Genomic DNA, 4,927 nt, shown 5'->3' with positions numbered 1-4,927 from the left:
TGGCATGGTCTCCTGCAAATCAGGTTCTGTTCAAAGAGAACTGTCAATCCTTCCAAAAATTAAAGAACAAAATACGTCCCTAGTGTATTTCCCATATTAAGTTTTACTTTTGCTAACGGACTTTTTTTGCCAGTTTCCTTCTTTTCCAGGTTTCTTTGCATTCTGAATGAAACTCGAAGTAAAGCAATATAGATGAAAACATGTGAAAAACAGGTTGGGATTTTTTTCAGTGATGTATCATCTGTAAAGGCCTCAAGCTAACTGAACTGCTACCTGTTTCTCTAGGCAAAAGCTTAGCTTAATTTGTCTTTCTGAGTTTAGCCAACAGACTGTCTCTCATAAGACAGCTCTTTTTAAAAAATTAGTGATGTTCTGAACTACCTAAAGAATGCAGAAGATAGAACTGAATTCACCATTTAAAACAACTAGGAAATCTAGTTTTTAAAGAGTCTCTTTGTTGAATTTGCTCATATCTGGTACGGGTGCTGGGATATAAAATGCAAGCACTGTGTGTTGGTTTTGAATGCTGCACATATTATTAGCAAAAACATGAAAGGGTGATCAGGAATGAATTAAGGCCCTGCTTCCAGGTAGTTCACTATGCAAAGCTGCAGTTGCCAGGAACATACATGACACATGGATTTTGCATATGGATACTGCATATATAAACACACAGAGTAGGTCATATTGTGAGTCATGTGGAAAGCAAGCAGTTTAAACTGATCTCTCAAAGAAAGGTTTATACAAAAGTGATTATTTATCCATTTTAAAATAGCAAATACACGAGAGATCCACATTGCTTATACTTATTGGGAACCTGTTTTAAGTCTTGCAGTTCTTATATTCTAGAAAAAGATTTTTTATGCTGTAGGTTTCTTCTTTAGAGTAAAAACTGATGCAGATTAGGCTATAAGTTTTATTTTTTAACATTTTTTACTATATAATGTCTAGATGGAAAGCAAACAGGTGAAAAGCACACATTGATACCACCTTTCTGATACTTTGCAATCTTTCCATGTGATTTCCAAAAAATCAATAAATGCTATTTGCCCAGAAGTCTGTGGTTTTGGTGTGTGTCCTTTGCAGACATAAAATTGTTTAAATTGATCAATTTAAACTGATCAGTAGTTACGTTGCCTCATTTAGATAATCCTCCTTGCTCAGTGAACCTTCAAATTCTTTCTCTTTGGAGGTGGTTTTGATTTTGCCAAGATCAAAATATTTACAATTCTACTCTCATCTTTTTCCTTGAGTAATTTGTAAGGCCATCTTAAGGAGAGTTATACCCTTTTGTGGTATAGACCAGGAGTCATTGAAGATAGACCTCTGGAGATTTCTGTGGAACATGGTTTGTTTTGTTTTCTTTTGCAGTTCTTCCTTATATAATTATTCCAGAGTTTCACCTTTTTTCCTGCTTTTCATGCTGTATAAATTCTTAAGCAAGTGCTTCCTCCTACAGTGTTGGGCTTCTCGCTGTACAGTTGTGCCAAGTGCCTGGAACCACACAATGTCTGGAACTGAGCAGAGTTTTCCTGGATTGGGGGGGATAGCTGAATACAGGGGGCAGATAAAGGTAGGTTGGGTGGGAAGGAGAGAAGAAGCAGGAAAAGGAGACAGATTATAGGGGCTCTCAGGGAAGGAATAGGAAATAGTGGCGGAGAGGACAATGAGATGCCTCCCCCCCACACACAAGTCCTTGTAAATTCCCCACTTATGCTATCTAAATTCAATCTCCAGTTTCCTAATTAAAGTTCAATACATTTTTTTCTACTTGGTTCTCTGCTTTAAGAAAATGATGGTGGTATTGGATTTATACCCTGCCCTTCACTCTCGAGTCTCTGAATGACTTACAATCTCCTTTACTTCTCCCCTCCCCAGACTTCCTGTGAGGTAGATGTGGCTAAGAGAGCTCTCACAGAGGCTGCTCTTTCAAAGACTGTTCTGCGAGAGCTATGGCTGACCCAAGGACATTCCAGACTCCCCACCAAGAGCTGTGGGTTGCAATAGGTCCCCACCAAAAATTCTGCTTTGTGAGCTACTGGCATTAAAGTTGTGAGCTACCACATAATTTAGTTTGCTCTGGGGCCATCTTTCCTGAGTTGACAAAAATGTGTGAGCCAGAGGCTAAAAAACTGAGCTAGCTCACACTAACTCAGCTTAGAGAGAACATTGCTCCCCTCACCTTTTTGCCCCTTAATATAATTATGATAAAATCTCTTTAGGTAAAAAACAATCTTACAGCCTGTCTAAAGAGAGGCTATGCAGAACTTTGAAATAGATTCCAGAAGAGCTGATTGACTCCCTCACCATAAGATTAAGGTTGCCAGGACTGACTCTAGAAATATCTGGGGACTTTAGGGGTGGAGCAAGGGTGTGGCAAGTATGATCAAACTCCAAAGTTCTGGCCATCACATTTAAAGGGACCACATGCCTTTAAAATTCCTTCCCTCCATTTGGAAATCGTGAAGGTCAGGGGTACCTTCTTTTGGGGCTCATAGAATTGGACCCCCTGGTCTAATCTTTTTGAAACTTGGAGGGTGTTTTGAGGAGAGGCATTGGATGCTATGCTGAAAATTTGGTACCTCTACCTCAAAAAATATACCTCAAAAAACATACACAGATCAATTTTCCATTATATAGGAATTGGTCTCCAGAGGGTATAATGGAGTGCCTAGCTGACATTCCCCTGCACTTGCTGATAACCCCCCCCCCACACACACACACATTTGCTGATGACCTTGAAGCGTGGGGGGGGGGGGGCTCAGCTGGGGATTTTGCAACACAACAGAGAAACACGGATATATGGAGCAGTGTAAAAAGCCCTGCCAATACATGAATTAAATGCATCATTGTAAAGCACCAATATGCAATTAACCTTAACCTTCATGATCCCTGCAGAGAGTAGCAATTAATCTACCTTCTTCAAGAATATCTGAGGCACAGATGGTTTACCTGCCAAAGACAATGCAAAAATGTGCCTCTTCCAGACCCATCATTGTTTCTTGTTTACTAAAATGTGCTCTCTTCTTGCTGAGGAGGTAATGATCCATTCAGAAGTTGCTCAGGGTCCACTTCAGATGTAACCACATTAGATCTGCATTTAGACTTTTTCTTGGCCAACTCGTGTATAATGCAAATGACTCCTATGGTAAAGATGCACAATGGATGACTCAATTCTGTCTCTAAGAATATTGAAGCATTGCTCTCCTAGGAAAGAATTTTACTAATGTACTCTTGAAGGTTTCTCGTTGAAGCACTATGTGAAACAGAATAGCGCAACTCTGTCGCGTTTTGATGCCTTGCTGCATTACATCATTCTATTCATCTGTTCACTAAAAAAAGATTGGAGCACTGGACTCCGTTTGAATATCGACCTTTTTCACCACAGCCTGGATCTTCAGTTCAAGAAATTTCATGCTTAAAGACAAGTACTATGGGTTCAGGAGTGGTCAGTGTTCTGTCACTTTAAAATGTGTGATTTATTTCACTTTTGATTCATTTATTTTTGTTAGAAGAATTTTTGTAAATTATACTTGAATTGCTTTACTATTGAAGCTAGTTCTCATGAAGGTTTTTGTTCCTTTACCCTGCTCAGCTGGGGATTGGCAACACTACATAAGATACTAGATAAAATGGAAACTAATGCTAATTACAACATGAGTTCTAATTGCTAGGAAGATGTGGGAGAGGAGTTTATTGGTAGCTACGTGAAACGCTATCTCCTGGATTTTAGATGTAGTAGTTTCCTATTCCAATTTACTTACACAGAATCTGGAGCACATGGGTGACAAAAAGTAAAAGCTATCTGAAAAAGCAATGGGTGAGGTGAACTTCCTTTTTCATCCTCATCCCTGCCAACTCCCTGTGTGCATGCCAGAGGACACTGGAGAGGTGGTATGGGTGGCACAAAGAGAGTAGGACTAATTTATGAGCCCCATTGCTGTGCTTTGCATGTGCCTGAGCTCCAGCAAACAAAATTTGTGCACATGTGATCTGGCTGGCAAAGCATCAACCTTGGCACAAACCCATAGATGTGCCATATAAACAATGCACCTATATGGGAATGGCCATCTGTGTTCTGAGGGTTCATAGCATCCTAAGTGCCTGTTTCCCCATTCAGTTTATTGCACAATCATTGCTTATGAAGGAGAGCCCCTGAATAATTAATACCCGCAATAATAATAATAATATTTGTCATATTGAGTAAAAATATGCTTTGTCTTCAAAGGGGTCTGTTGTAAAACCACCGTTAGAAACTGACTCTACCGCCCAGTGGGTGTGAGCTTCAGCTGTAAGATTAGATAAAGGAGCAGCCTCCTACAGGCGACTTGCTGTGATAGATAAGTAAGGAAACTTAGTGGAGGCGGGGCCTTTGAAATCAGATAAGCCAGTGTGCCTGCCTGCTTGTTTTCTCTGTGAATAAAACTGTATGTAGAATGATTGTAACTCAATCATTTTGGGGGCCCATGCCCGACTGGGTTCTGCTTATGGTACCATAAAGTAAACCTCGCTTCAAACCAGTAAGTCTGTGCGGACCTCGTTATTTCTCTGCTTTACTTACCTCAAGCTGCCTTATACTGACTAATGGACTAATAAGGTCAGTATTGTCTACTCTAAATAGCAATGTCTCTCCAGGATCTCAAGCAGAAAAGCATCTTTCTCAGCACTTTACTGGGAGTGCCTACTAGGAATTTTGCTCATGCAAAGTTACTACTGTAGCATTAAACCACAATCCCCCTTAAGGTGAAGATATCTCCAAATCTCCAGGTAGGACTGCCAAACACTAGGTGGGATCTGGGATTCCCAATAATTACAACCAGTTCCCCTGAAGAAAATAGCTCTCTTGGAAGGACTCCATGCTATCGTGTGCTGCTGATGTCCCTCCTATCCTTAAACTCCGCCCTCCATAGGCTCCACCCCCAGATCT

This window comes from Heteronotia binoei, chromosome 5 (assembly GCF_032191835.1).
Source record: "Heteronotia binoei isolate CCM8104 ecotype False Entrance Well chromosome 5, APGP_CSIRO_Hbin_v1, whole genome shotgun sequence".
Lineage (NCBI taxonomy): Eukaryota > Metazoa > Chordata > Lepidosauria > Squamata > Gekkonidae > Heteronotia > Heteronotia binoei.
This window is presented reverse-complemented; position numbering follows the sequence as displayed.